Below are 16,477 nucleotides of genomic sequence, written 5' to 3'. Positions count from 1 at the left end.
GATAATGAATTTAACTGACAGTAAGGCAGATTTGGAGGAGAAAATTGTGGAAACACTAACATAAGTCAAAACTAAGGCAATTTTCGACCAATTGGGATGCAAAAAGAGGATAGATAGCCTTTTTTTGGCATTCTGAACTGATTGGAATAGGTTTTAGGATCAAAGGAGCACTTCTAGATAGGATTTTTGCAAAGTGAAGCCTATGGGTGCTTTGGTCAACCAGAGTGTTGATTTAGTTTATGGAGGAGTATGAAGATGGAGATGACCTTGCAGGGGTCTTCCAACCTCCATGTGCTTTCTGCAGTAGCCATTACAACAGTGTTGTAGCTTTATTTCTTCTTTTCTCTATATGTGTTTGGAGAAAGAGACTTGTTTAAGTACTTCAAGTGGATTGTAGTATTGTTTATGCTCTTGGAAGTTGGAGTATGGGGTCTTGATTTGAGAGCCCTTAGCTTGTTGATTGTTTCATGACTAACTGTAGGTTGTCATGTGTTTAGAGTGAGAGTTCTTTGCAGAAGAATGTTTCCTTGAAGGGGAAACTAGCCACTCTTTTTGTCAGCACACTTATGTACTCTTATTATTGAAGAATTTTGAGCATAATGAGAAGGGGTCATGCCTTTAGAGTTGATCCAAGGAGATGTAGCCCAAGAGGGGTGAACTCCTTTATCAATGGCTAGTGTATTACTGTTTGATGCATGCTTCCATTCAGTTTTTTGGTTTCATGTTTTAATTATTCTTCATGAAACTAACTTAAATAAACACAAGTAAAATTCATGTTTTACTTGCTATTGTGGAGTACAATCTCAAGCACATTTTATATTCTTAATGGGGAATTTGCACAACATTACTAATCTACTCCACTTCAAATCAGGTTGGTATCAGACCATAGGTTTCCTTTGTGCAAGGAGGAATTGAGTATTGTTTGCAAGTGAATGTGTTTTGAAGCTCAAGTGAGGAGAAAGCTTTGAAAAGGAGAGCAATATTGTTACAATCTTTACCACCAAGTTCTACATCAAATTGCAGTAGAAGCTTCAAACAAAGCATGTCCCAAGGATGAGAGCCTGCAAGAATGTCAGAGGATGTGAAGGCTTTTAGATAGGCTTTCTTGGACATGGAAGAAATGGTGAAAGTCCTCTATGAAGAGAGGAATACCAAATTGCAAGTTGAAAGCTCTAGACCTCCAAGAGGAGAATATTCTCCAAGGGAAGAAGGTAATAAGAATGGTGATAAACCACCATCTTCTCCACAATATTCATGTTTTTCTAGAACTCTTATGCAAGATGCTAGTGTAGAAAGTCCTTAAGAGAAGGTAGATGGACAAGTTTGTACCTTTTGTCCACATGATGTGGAAGATGAGGTTATATCACCACCCAAATTCGAGGAGCTCAAAGAAGTGAGCCAAAGAGTCCAAGAGGACACATCCATAATCAAATGGGAGTTCAAAAACATCTTCATATGTCAATCAAAAGATGCAAAAAATGGTAAGAATTTATATGCTTCTTCCTTTTGCGAAAATGTTGACGTAAATTCATTTGCAGCCTTTGAAAAACATAGTAAAGGCATTGGATCCAAGTTCTTGACCAAGATGGGTTACAAGGGAGGAGGCCTTGTAGTAAACCAATGAGGCATTACAAATCCAATTTAGGCCAAGGAGAAGCCTAAATATGAAGGCTTAGGCTATGTTGCAAAAGAAGAATGGTCTTCTAGCGACAACTCATGGGTATCATGTTCCTTTTGCTGTAAGAGAGGACATGAGGAGGCAAGATGTTTGGAGTTGCATCCAGAATTAGTTTCCTCTTGGTTCCTCAAGCGTAAGGAGGACTTGAAGTGAAAAACGTCTCCAAAGAGAGATGAAGATGTTGAAGAAGAAGGGAAGCTAAATTCTTCTTGCCACGCAAGTTACTCACACAAACAACATAAGCTAAAGGACAACAAACAAAGGTATATTCGTTCTGTTAATTCAAATGTTGTTCATGATGGAAAACAACACACAAATTTGAATAACGTGTTGAGGAATATGTTTCCATGCACATTTTTCCTTTCATCTAACCATTGTGTAGATAAGTGCAATAGAAGGAAAGAAATCATCAAAAACATGTTTATGTTTACTGGAATTGAGACCGAAAAGAGAAAATCTCATCCAAGGTTAAAGGCAAATGAGCCGAGAGGAGCTAAAAAGAACTTTTGTTCTCACAACAATATCAGTGGGCATTGGGTCAAGAAGTGTTGGAAATTGTTTCCACAACTTCATCCTGGTAAGGGCAAGCAAATCATGCACGCACCAGAAGAGGAAGCGATAAAAGAAAAAGTTGCACAAGATGCGACCATCCTTGAAGAAGCTTCAGAAGAAGAGAAAGTTCAAATAGAGGTTCATTTACCTGGTTTGGTAAGAAAAGGGCGGACTATTTGTCCAGCTGAAGTTTGTAAATTTTTAAATTGCACTAGTTTCATTCCCCATAGTTGGGTAATTTGTAAAAGTGATGTTCATAAATAAATCACTTATATGCAACAGTGTTTTCTTTAAGCATTACAATGTTAGTTTGTCTTGTTGATAGTCAATTTGAATGGAAAATTTGGGAGTCAAGTTTATTCCATTTTGTAAAATGCTTTCTCAAGCCGTTGATTTTAAAATTGTTGTATGAGTAGTTGCAACACATTTAGTATGTTCCAAATGTGTTTAGCACTCAATTTATACAAGTATGCATTATGTGAGGCTTGTTTTTTGTTCATTTGACAAATTCTTTTAGGATTTTATCCTCGATAAGGATTTTGAAGATGAGCACCTTGGAATCATTCTTGGAAAGGATGTTGTTGTGGATGGCCATAGTGACATGGACAAGCCGAGAAGAACATCGAACTTGAATTCTTTGGTCAATTTATATTTTAAGTTCAGCTTGAGAAAATGCCAAGACAAGTATAAGTCAGGGCATTGTAAACATCGATTGGATTGAGTTTGGAAAAATGAAGGAATTGTACCTTCAAATGTTGAATAATTGAAAGTAAACTTTTGGAGACCAAAATTTTTTCAGTGGGGAAGAGTGATCAAGAGCTCAAAATTTTCCAAAAAAATTAAAGTGTCATAAGCTTGATAATCTTAGCTTCAGATCGAAGAGCTTTTTATTCTTAATCCAATGGTGCAAATGACACTCGAATTCGAGCTCGTATGTAGAAGTTAGAGCAAGTCAAAGTTCAGGGTTGACTTGATGACATGGCAAGATTGGATGGCATGGAACAGGTCCTAGCCAATAGTGAGGTTCCAAGTGTCACTTCATCGTTGGTCCGACAAATCATCCCATTGCATCACATATCACAGGAAAAATAGGTTGGGTTAAGAATCGGCCCCCAGTAGTGCCGATTTGTGATTTGCAATATCGCAAATCGCATATCGAAGGTGGACGAGTACTGAAGAATTGGACCTCGATGCAGAGCAAGTTGCAATGCAATCACAATCGCATATCACAAGCGAATATAAGAATCGACCCACAGTAAAATCATGGTTGCGATGCGATTTATCGCAGGGAAAAGGTTGAAGTTGTGATACAGGTCCGCAGTAATCGCTAAAATGTGAAATGCAATAAAGTCCCCAGATGCGATAAAGTTATTGGTTCCATTTTATAATCCTCGTCAGGTCCGCCAATACCACAGTGTATGGGTTTCGGCTGTAAGCGCCGGTGTGATATGCGATAAGGGCGTTGATTGTGATTGTGATATCTGTCAGGGTGCGAAACCGACGCCTTAACCACCAGAAAAGCCACTCTGCATGTGACCACTCGGACCTTAACCGTGAGGCAGGGGGGAAAGATGGCAAGATCACTAATATTGGCAGAACTACCGGTTTTAACTGCAGATAATGAATTTAACTGGCAGGAAGGCAGATTTGGAGGAGAAAATTGTGGAAAGACTAACAAGAGTCATAACTAAGGCAATTTTCGACAAAATGGGATGCAAAAAGAGGCTAGATAGCCATTTTTGGGCATTCTGAACTAATTGGAATAGGTTTCAGGATCAAATGAACACTTCTGGATATGCTTTTTTCAAAGTGAAGCCTATGGATGCTCTGGTCAACTAGAGCGTTGATTCAATTTATGGAGGAGTATGAAGATGGAGATGACTTTACAGGGTCTTCCAACTTCCATGTGCTTTCTGCAACATCCATTACAACAGTGTTGTAGCTTTATTTCTTCTTTAATCTATATGTGTTTGGAGAAAGAGACTTGTTTAAGTACTTCAAGTGGATTGTAGTAATGTTTATGCTTTTGGAAGTTGGAGTATGGGGTCTTCATTTGAGAGCCCTTAGCTTGTTGATTGTTTCATGACTAACTGTAGGTTGTCATGTATTTAGAGTGAGAGTTCTTTGCAGAAGAATGTTTCCTTGAAGGGGAAACTAGCCACTCTTTTTGTCAGCACACTTATGTACTCTTATTACTGAAGAATTTTGAGCATAATGAGAAGGGGTCATGCCTTTAGAGCTGGTCCAAGGAGATGTAGCCCAAGAGGGGTGAAATCCTTTCTCAATGGCTGGTGTATTATTATTTGATGCATACTTCCATTCAGTGTTTTGGTTTCATGTTTTAAGTTTTCTTCATGAAACTAACTTAGTAAACACACATAAAATTCATGCTTTTACTTGTTTTTTTGGAGTATAACCTCAAGCACATTTTTATATTCTGAATGGGGAATTAGCACAACATAACTAATTTGCTCCATTTCAGATCATGCAGGGGCATTGACAGGAGCAACTTGGCATGTATTAGAAAACCTGCAAATAAAAAATTAATCTTTAAATCTTTGAGCTTTACTCTTGTAAAAATTATTGGCCTACCATATTTTTGGCAATCTTGTGATTTTATTTTCTTCAATTGACATTGACAAAGACTTGCTACTTCGTAGCGCCCCTTATTTTTATTATGATTTCTCATGTATTGAGATGATCTAGAAGGTAAGGAAAATGAATCCTTAATTTTGTTGCTTTAAGGTAACAAGAGTAATCCTTAAGGTAAGGAAAATTAATGTTGTTGGCATTGACCTTTGATCATTTGGAATAAATGTCATTTCCCACCCGGTCAAGATCAATTCATTGTTTTTTTTATTAAAAAAACATTCATGTAACAAGGAAGATAACATTATGAAACAAGTGCTACATAGTAGCTAGTCTCTGTCGCTTAGTTTAAATATATGTAATACATTTAATATAATGAAAAACCTTGTATTGCAAGTTTGATTCAATAATGTCACAAAGACACCTACATTGGTTTTAGTATCTAATAGCGAATATAAAACAAATTTAAATGTATTTTTAATTTTTAGATTAATTTTTTTTTCATGTGAAAAGAATTAAGAGGTTTAAAAAAACAATATCAGTGTTAGAAAAAAAGGTTAATATATAATAAGTCCTATAAAGAAGCATGTGAAGTAAAATTTAATATTTTTTATTTTCTCATATAATTTTTTTTATGTGTATAAACAAAGGGAAGAAATCCTAATTTGCATGCATATGGTTCCAAAATTCAAGAGTTAAACTTATATTTTGTTAATAAATATATTGTCATATAAAATATAATTTTACATATATATTATTTAATTTATTGTTTTTATAAATAATTATGTTATTATTCATGTTTATTTTTTCAAATATGTTATTATATAATCATAAAGTATAATTTATATATAAATTTCACTGGATGATTAGACAAAATCATTCAATTTTGCAATTTTGAAAATCTGAAAATATATTTTAAATTGATAAATATTATAATAAATTCAAATTTAAATTAAATACTAATATAAATTATTGGTTAATCTAAACTAATGAGATTGAAGAGTCAATCCATCACTATTATATCCCCGTTCTTGTAAAAACCAACGATAAAATAAAACAAAAATGCACTCTAGAAATTAAAAAGTTTTATCTTTCTTAGCTACAATATACTAGATGATTTTAAAAACAAGGCATTGCAAAATGTATCTTGAAACTTAAACATATATTGAAACTTAACTAAATCTTATTTAAATAAGAACAAACGGATTAAACTAACAACACAAACACACCTCTCCAAAATGCACTTTATTTTTACGTGTATTTAAGAATTTCAAACACTGTTTGTTTGTTTGTTTTTTTTGTTTTTCACATCAATTAACATAACATTTTTTTCTTTCACATCAATTAAAAATTGTTAATATGTTTACATTTTGATAAGTTATTTTTAACTTATTTTGTTTTCAAATCACTGAATTATATATAATTTAAATGTCACGTCAAATTGCTTTATCATATTTTATTTTTTTATTTATGAAATTAAAAGTTTAATTTTGTATTGATTTGATGGTTAAAATTATAAGCGTATTATGAAACAAGAGTCGATATCTAACTACGCGCGCTCTGCTCCTCTGCGAGCTTTCGTTTAGGTCAGCGATCGCTGCCAGGACTGTCCCGCCGCCATGGGTGCGCCAGGGGGTGTGGAGCCCTCTCCCACCCCTCCATCTTCAACAACAGAGGCCTTTCGTAGTCTGCTATCGCAGAAAGGAAAAAAACGTTCCCATCCCGACGTCCTGAAGTTCATCAAAAAGCTTGATGAAATCCCAGAAATTGCTTTGCCGGAAGATCAACCGATCAAAATCGCTCTTGCCTTGGCTGACAGAGGTCTAGTGGGGCAATTTATGGGTCGTTGGCCAACAACAAAATCGACTGATGAATGGGTTCAATGAAACTGGAGGCCCTTGCTGCCCAACAACGTGATCTGCTATGCTGTCGGTAGAGGTTTTTTCATTTTCGAATTCACTACCAAGGAAGACCAAGATCTGGTGTTCAGAAACGGTCCATATTTCATGGGAAATCAAGGTCTCTTTCTGAATAAATGGACCCCCGACTTCGACCCTTCAGTCGATGTCCCAAAGGAGGTTCCTGTTTGGGTCCGGCTTCCCAACCTACCATTACACTGCTGGAGCTTCCAATCCCTGCAAAAGATAGGAAACAGACTGGGCAGATTCATCGACAAAGCTGATAACAAGGGCCAATACACCTGCGCCAGAATCTGCGTGGAAGTTGACTTGGAAGATGGTCTGCCGAAAGCCATCAAACTTACAGTTGGAGATTGGCACCACTTCCAGAAGTTGGACTACGAGCAACTGCCTTTTAAGTGCAGAATCTGCCATGAGCACGGTCACTTTCAACGAAACTGCCCCAAAGCCCCATCAGGGGACAAAGTGGAAGAAGAAGGATGGAAAGAAATAAAAAAGGGCAAGGTAGTCTCAAAGCCCAATGAGCAGAAGAAATCAGGACCAATGGGGAATCCCCAGACCAATTCCAAGACCATACCAGTTTCAAATGATGGCCCCTCCTCAGGTGAAAAGGTGGATGCCTCAGAAAACCATGAAGAAACTGAAGATCAGTCGAAGAAAGTGAAAGAAACCGAAGAAGAAACAACTGTCCCCCTAACAGAGGCTGAACAAGGGGGAAACAAAGGCAACGACGAGCACATTAGTCTAGCCTCTGACTCAGGGGAAGAATTAGAAGAAAGAGATTCTGAATCAGACAGCTCACAAATTACTCCTATCAAATCGACCAGGGGCCGGAAATCCAAGAAGAAACAGAGAGAGGAGAAAACTTATCTGGATGTTCTCCAAGGCTCCCAGAAAACTCTCAAAGGAATGATGAACACCAGATCCGGGCGCAAGCACAAAAGGGCTCGCAAAGGAGCCACTCCTTACCAATCTAGTAAATAATGAAGTACGTCTCCTGGAATTGCAGAGGATTAGGTAGCAGGCTGAAAGAAGATGCCCTGAAAGACATTGTGAGGTTGCATTTGCCTGAAATCCTTCTCATCCAGGAGACAAAGCTGGAGGACACTCTTCTCCTCCAATCCAGCAAAATATTCTGGCGCAAAGGCCCCGGTAGAGCTGTCAGTGCTAGAGGCGCCTCTGGTGGGATTGCCTCCTTCTGGGACAGCTCCAAATATGACTTGACTCACGAAGAAAGTTGCCATCACTGGATTTTCACTCAGCTCCTCCACAAAGACTCTGGTCAACAAGTAAGTATGTTCAACCTTTATGCTCCGGTCTCTCCAGCGGAGAAAAAAATTTGCTGGGACTCACTCCAGTCTTTTCTTTTATTGCACAATCCAGAAAACATCATTATTGCAGGGGATCTGAATGTTACTCTAGCCGCTGAAGAGAAAAAAGGGGGTTCTCCTGTAAGGGACCCAGCTAGAGAATGGGTAGAAGATATAATGATTGGCTGGGATCTGGAGGATATCAAGCCTTCAGCTGGGAAATACACTTGGTCTAACAAAAGGTTAGGTCCCAACCACATAGCTGCTCGTTTGGACAGATTCCTCGTCCAAACCTCCTTCCTTACTAGTGGTCTAATGGCCTCTTCCAAAATTCTACCTAACTGCACTTCCGATCATAAACCCATTAGTCTTGAGCTCTCCATGGATGGTTTTCTTGGCTCCATTCCCTTTAGATTTAGCCCTTTGTGGATTCAGCAAGAGGGTTTCCATGAGATGGTTTCTGAAGTCTGGAACCGGCATGTCCTGGGATCCCCTTTCTTTGTGTGGGAAGAAAAGTTGCGGGCTCTTAAGAGAAGGCTCAAGGAGTGGGCTAAAACTCTGAAAACTCCAGCTGCCAAGAGAAAAGAGTCATTAGAAAACCTTGCTGCCCTCCAATCATCAATGGAGGATTCTGTTGTTACCCAAAGTCTGCTCCAAAAAGAAGTTGAGTTGCAAAAATCCCTCCATAAAGCTAGTAGGGACGAAGAGGAGTATTGGAGACAAAAATCCAAAAACTTATGGTTACAGGCCGGCGACAAAAATACCAGTTTTTTCCATAAGCATGCCGAAGCTCGCAAGCAATTCAAAAATGTATCAGAAATCCGCTCCCAAGATGCAGTGGTTAAAGATTTTGAAGGCATCAAGAGAGCAGCCTTCACTTTTTTCAAAGAGCTTTATTCAGTGCCTGCTGACCCTCCTATAGACCCCCATGCCTATTCGATTAATCTAATCCCCCTCTGTGTTCAAGACTCTGTCAACACTATGCTGACTTCACCGATCAGCACGGATGAGCTCAAGAAAGCCTTGGATTGAATGGAGCCGGATAAGGTGCCAGGGCCTGATGGGTTCACTGCTAGGTTCCTTCAGGCTTGCTGGTCAACTATCAATAAATACCTCCTGAGAATGGTTAGGAAGTCCCAATCTTGCTCTAAGATAGGAGGCAGTACCAATTCAACCTTCCTTGCATTGCTTCCGAAAGAGAAAGGAGCTTCAGATTTTAGTAGATTCCGTCCCATTTCGCTGTGTAATACTAGCTATAAACTGATTACCAAAATCATTTCCATCCGACTCAAGAATATTCTGCCGGACATCATCCCGGAGAATCAAGGAGGCTTCATCAAAGGGAGAAAGATACTGGACAATATTGTGTTAGTTCAAGAGGCAGTTCATTCAAGTTGCGAAAGAAAAGAGAAAGGAATGGTGATAAAACTCGATCTGGCAAATGCCTTTGACAGGGTGAGGCATGACTTCCTGTTCACTGTTATGAAGAAAATGGGCTTCTCAATAACCTTCATAAATTGGGTGAAAGCCTGCATTGCCTCTCCTTGGATTGCGACGCTGGTAAATGGCCGATCTACTGATTTTTTTAATGCATCTAGGGGATTAAGACATGGTTGTCCACTGTCCCCTCTCCTATATGCTATTCAAGCCACAGTGCTTAGTTTCCAGCTAGACTTTTGTCAACAAGTCCAAACTCTGCCAGGCCTCAGAATGGTGCACAATGTTAAAGACATAAACCATGCCCAATTTGCTGATGATACTCTGCTCCTTGGAGGAGCGAGCATTAACTCGGCTAGATCTTTTAAGAAGGAATTGGACATTTATAAGGAGGCCTTCAGCAGCAAGATAAACTATTTAAAAAGCACAATCTATGGCTGGAACTGCTCGGTCAAAGATCTGGCTGACATTGCTAGGCTCCTTGAGATGAAAGTTTGTCAGACCTGGGAGTCCTTCAAATATCTTGGTATACCAATCTTCAAATCCATACCTAAAGTTGCCCACTGGATGCCCCTCTTAGACAAGATTAAGCTCATAATACAAGCCTGGGGAGCCTCCTGGCTAAACACTGCTGGGAAAATAATTCTTATGAAATCTGTTCTAATAAGTATGCCTCTTTTTCAACACTCCATTCTACTTGCTGCCAAAACCTTCCTCAGTAAAATGGATGGTATTCTGAGGAGATTCCTTTGGGAAGGGGGGAAAAATAATGAAATAAGACTTCATTTAGTTAATTGGGACACCATTAAGAGGCCAACCCTGGAAGGAGGTCTACAAATGAGAGATTTGGCTGCACAAAATCTCGATCTAGGCTCTAAAATCCTGTGGAATATTGTAGCTGGGTAAGTTAGCTGGAGTAAGGAAGTCCTATGGAAGAAATATTTTCAAGGTCAGCGTTTGAGATGTTTGGATCATCCGCCTAAAACCACCAAAGGTTCCCCAATTTTCAAGCTTTGTCTCTCTACTCTGGAGCATTTCAGTTCCAATCTCTACTGGATCCCAGGTAATGGGAAAAAAATCAGAATATGGGAAGACCAGATCCTAGGAGATCAGCCATTGAACCATATAGAAGGCCTTGCAAATATTAAATTTTGGATACAGTCCAACAATATGGAAACCCTTTGGGACATATCCACCTGGACGGAGGATTCTGGTAGACGGTGAGACAGCTGGAACCTGGGAGAGGTTCCACATCGATTGCAAATTGAAGCTTCGTTACTTTTAGACAAACTCCAAGGAAAATCTCCCATTTCAGCAACAACTAAGGACAAAAGAGGGTGGGGCTCCCATTCTGGCTCTTTCTCGGTTTCTGAAGGTTACAAAAGTTTGATTGATGTTCCTAATGTCCCTCCTGACCCAACGCAATGGAATTTTATTTGGGCCTTCCCTTCGCTCCCAAAAGTAGACTTCTTCTGCTGGACGTTAGCTCACAACAGTATTCTCACTAGAGATAATCTGAGAAAACGTGGAATGGAAGGGCCATCAAGATGCCCTTTGTGTATGTCAGAGGAAGAAACAGCTAATCACCTAATGTTGCTGTGCCCTTTTGCCAAAGCTGTTTGGAAGGGGGTTCTGAGGTCAAGGGCTGACAAGGTTGAGCTGCCAAGAAATATTCCAAATCTACTTCACGAGTGGGCCAAGTTATCTTCGTTCTGCCTCAATAAAAAAAACCTTCTTAAGACTGCTTGGATGTGGATCCCTAAATACACCTGCTGGAAGTTATGGTTGGAAAGGAACAACAGGTTGTTCAGGGGTGAAATCTGCACTACAAACAATGTTATCTCCAAAATTAAAGCACTCTTGGGAGAGACTTTGGACGCTAAACCGGCTTTAAGGAATGAAGCGATTCTGGACAATGAGGAGGAGCTTTGGCTGAAAGATATTGCTCCAAATTATCAAATCAGTCCTGTTTCCCTAGCCTCTTTCCATGATTTGTGGGAAATTTTCCTGGAAGAACAGGAGTTTATAAAGTGGCGATCTGCTCTGGATGACCACTGTCTCTTCTTCGACGGGGCCTCTAAAGGCAACCCTGGGGCTGCGGGTGGGGGCGGTGTTCTTCTGAATCCTGATGGCTCTACTTTGCTCAGGTATCATTGGGGTCTGGGATTCGAATCAAATAACAGAGCTAAGGCTTTGGCTCTGTGGCGGGGGCTTTCTATGGCTCTAAATTGAAACATTCACTCTCTGACAGTCTTCGGTGACTCCAGACTTATCATTCAAGCGCTGAACTCCCTTTCGAATCCTTCGCAGATCCACTTAGTCCTCATTCTCAAGAAAATTAGATTCATTTTGGCCAAGTTTCGGAAAATATCCTTTTATCATATTCTGAGACATCTGAATTCACAAGCTGATTTGGAAGCCAATCTTGGCTCAGCCCGTAGCCAAAGAACTCTTTCAGTCAATTCTGAAGAGTCTCTCTACATAATTCCATAATCTTCTTAAGACCTTCACTTTCAGCAAATCTGTTCACTCTGCTGCACTGGGGGATCGCACCTGTACTAGTAACAATGGGCTTCTGCAACAGGCTATTCTTAGGTTAATATCTGATTGACTGTTCCTGTCACAGTTTGCCCATCATTCGCACCTGGATCCATTGGTAGGCAATCAATACAGAAATGATTAGATGCACTGGAAGCTCAGTCCCCATTAGATGCACTGGAAGCACAGTCCTCATTAGATGCATTTGACAGAGAGTGAATGTCTGAAGACAAGTAGACAACAAGTTCCAGGTTTGATCTAATTGCATGAAGGGTACATTCTATGTATGCACTATAGTTGCTGATGATTATGGTATGAGCACCGAGGGCTTTGTTGTAGCATATTGGATTATCATCCCGTAATTCGTCAAGGATTCAACCTAAGTTGGGCATAGGTCGGTTGGTGGCATCTTGGGCTGTGCGTGAGGGCACCGGTCTTCATTGTTAACAACTGCAGTATTACAAGCTTTTGATTCCAGAGCAGAGACAAGGCAAGCACCTTCAATCGTGGTCCGACCTCAAAGGCGACACCTCCTGCTGTTTCAAAGCGCGAAACCCCTTTCTGTGTAACAAGAAATTCTTGGTCAAACAGCGATGTATTATCCAAGTACGCGGCAGCTGTTTTGCCGCCTATCAATGCAATTTAACCGTTAAAGTAAAAAAAAAAAAACTATAAGCGTGATATTAACTTCGTCCACATTATTATAATCTCTTAACTAATTTCTTGATATTAGCACCGTCGACATTATTCTACCCTTAACTAATTTCTAATTATTGATTCACCATGGGCGGAAACTTTCACTTCGGCCACGTTATTCTAATCTCTTAACTAATTTCCATTTACCGATTCACCATGGATGGAAACTCTTTTTTTGGTTAGAGATATAAAGAAAAATAAACATTTTGCATTTACTTGTAAGAAAAAGAAAAATGGTACTTGGTCAAAATACTTTAGACCATTACTTGTGGGTCTTGAGAGTGCCAAAGCATTTTCGAAAAGCTTCTCTAAGTAAGAAAGTATTCTGGCATCTTAGATCATTGTGTTGGGAGTTCGCTTGATCAATTGACACGTTGAAAGTACTCTGGCATTTTAGATCACTGTGTTGAGAGTTCGCTTAATCACCGACACATCGTTTAATGCAGTTAAGCGGTACATTCCAACCATATCTTTCATCGAGATCTGAACATTAATTTTTTCGAGAGTGTGCCAACGTGGTGAATTTTTTACACAACTTGTCTAGCTATGTTACTGTTTCCTTAAAAGGACAATACCTTTTAATTATATAGCCTGAAGACTCCTCATGGTGAAATTCTTGTTATTTCAGGTATACTTCTTGTTCCTCGCTAATGCGTTTATAGCCTAAAATTCAGAACCTTTTTCAGAGATATGTTATCACTAGTATACTAACCAATCAAGAGTATAATTTGACAACTAAGTATCGTTGCATTAAATATATATCACAAATTCTAAAGTAATGAGCAATAAGATGTTCAATTTGATAACCAATCAAATTGAACTTAAATAAAGTAAATTACTTTTACAAAATAATAAATTTTAATTTTCAATGTTAAACTATAGTAATATTGCATTAGATTTTTGGTCGAAACCAAATTAATATGGTTTGACAAAACCCAATGCAATATCCACTGCCTACGTTAGAGATAATAAAAATATATACAATCAAATAATGAGTAAAAGCTTTACAAATATTCTAAAAAAAGAGTAATATTCTAAAAAAATTGTTACATGGTATTTGTAAATCGTTTTATTATTATCTTATTGGTAATAAAGATAAAAGATTATATTATTTGGTAAATTATTATTAAGTAAATATTAATGCCATGATGTTTAAAATGCTTCTTTTTTTTCATTTTATTATAAAGAAAATATATAAGTTTTTTCATATTTTGTATGGGTTAATATGTAATATTTAAAATAAATTTGTTGTATAAAAAAGATGTCTAGTTTTTTTCTTCTTAACATGAAAATGACATATGATATAAACATATATTAATATTAAAATAACATGTCAATGTGAATCAAAAATAAAATATTTCAAAATTCTTTATAAGTAAAATGGTTAGATATCAACACCCCCCCTCCCCCGCCCCCCCACACACACACACATATAAGGAGAGAGAATAATTGAAGTTAACTAGCATAGATCTGTTTTAACTCAGGATCTACCAAGTGAAGCTTCGAGAGGGATCAAATTTTTTTTATCTCTTTTTGAGTACGGAAGGAACTTGAGGAGATGTTTGCACCTCGAAAGATTTAATTCCTCTAAACACTTGATAAATGCGGAGTTAAGATGAATCTATGTTGGCTCTCAATGATATTATTTGTATTATATAAATTTCACATCTTTATAGAGAGAAATAAGAAAACCTTATATGTGTGTGTGTGTGTGTGTGTCCATTTTCTTTTATATGTTTTACAATTTTTTATAATATTTTTTATTATTATTGTGATAAGCATAACATTGATTATATATAGAAATGAAACATTATACATTAAAAAATAGTTTATTATAATATCCCTGGGGAATTTTTACCCTTAGGGTTATGAGAACATAAGATAAAATATAGTAATTTCACAGTATTCTTACACTTTAGGTAGAGATAATATAGATTATACAACAATGCAGACAATGATAGATTTCACCATACATCAATTAGTTTACATATATCTCAATGTACAACTACTACTAGGACTGTTATACCACAAACGTTGTGTGTCCAATGTAAAATTGCCCACTTCTATATTTACAGTAAACAATATTTAATCAAAAGTATTGATCCCACAATAATTTTAACCAACTTACAAGATAATATGTGTTACTCAACAACTTGATCTTGGCGTACAAGAGTCATGCTACCTAATGATGCCCTAACTGGGTTGGTCGTCTTGCTATTAACCCAGTGCTGCTCCCTAGGCTCGTTTAGTCCAATGCATTATCCAAAAGACTTTGGAAGTATATGTTGCAGCTTTCCCAAGACCTCTTGCAACCTAATTTGTCATCGAAAATCTTGTTCTTCGCAGGTAATTTGCCTCGAGAAAGGTTCAAAACTACCCTACTTCTCTCAAAGAACCTCAAGAAGGGGTGCAGTGATATGTCACTACCCTAAATAACCTCGGGGAGGTTTAATATACTATTCCACTACCCCAAACAACTTCAGAAGGGTAAGTTGACCACAAATAATACCTTGGAGGCCTTCGTTGTCCCTTATGTGTGTTGTTTTTTGACGTTTTTCCTCAAGAAAAATTGGTGGATGAAGGATTTAGACAATATGTTTCTTCACCAATCGAACAATAGAAAACTCTCCTTTTGCTTACTAGATAACCAAATTAAGGATTTCCCTTTTTGAGAAAGTATGCTAGATAAACGAGAAGGAAAGAAGGCTGACTAGGGTGGAATCTTTCACCGGCGGAATTAGTTAGAAAGAAAAGGGATCTTAGAACCCTCAGAGCCTCAACTCATAAACAAAAAATCTAATTCAACCTTGATGCTAGAATTATTTCTCCTCTCTCTTATTTATGGACTCCTTATGGGGTCTCTTCTCCTTATTTTGATGTAAGGGGTTATAATTTTATCCCCTATTTTTGGTTTTTTTCTCTAGTTACCCCAACTTATCCAATGTTTCCCCTAAAACATTAGATAATGGGTTTCCTCCTTTATCATCGATTATAGCCTATGGGGTTGTAGAGGATATTCCATCCTCCTCAGGCTAATTAATTGGAAGATGATATTACAATATCCCCTTTCCAATTTTGCTTTCCCTCAAGAAATTGCAGATTTGGGTGCTGCAAAATTTGTTCCCCTTCCCATGTTGTGTCCTCTTTAGGTAGGTATTTCCATCTAATAATATATTTTGAGATCATTTTTCCTCTCATTCTCCTTTCTCAAATTTCCATGATTGCTTCCGGAATTAGTTCTAGCTATCCTTCTTCATCCAAAGGGGGTATCTCGATGGAAGTGGTGACCTTATTGAGTTTGTTAAATGCTTCATTCGAATCTTTTTTCCATCTGAAATCCCCTTTCTTTGTCATATATGTAAGTAGATTCTCGAAGTTCTAAAAGAGGCATGTGCTCATGGGGAGAATCCATTAGAGAGCTATCATTTTGGCTTTTATCTTACTTTTATCAAGGTATTGGATTTCAGTTCAACAACGATGAGAGATGATGGGGGTCCAATAAAGGAGGCGAGCGAGGAGTCTGTTGCTTAGAAAGATCTATTGAAGAAACTTATTACCTCCTGAAGATCCAAGCTGACACATGCAGAAGAGATGCCTCTGACTAAGTCCTTGGCGAAATCACCTGACAAACAATTCCAACAAATAGATCACCCAACATAGTAGAGTGAGTTTCAGAGAAGTGTCATTTTATAGAAAATCACAGAGGTAAGTGTATAAAACAGAGGAAGGGGGAATTCAAAGTGGTGTTGGGATATGAT

This window comes from Pinus tabuliformis, chromosome 1_2 (genome assembly GCF_031772625.1).
Source record: "Pinus tabuliformis cultivar Carrire ecotype Pingquan chromosome 1_2, CPIR1, whole genome shotgun sequence".
Classification (NCBI taxonomy): Eukaryota; Viridiplantae; Streptophyta; class Pinopsida; order Pinales; family Pinaceae; genus Pinus; species Pinus tabuliformis.
This window is presented reverse-complemented; position numbering follows the sequence as displayed.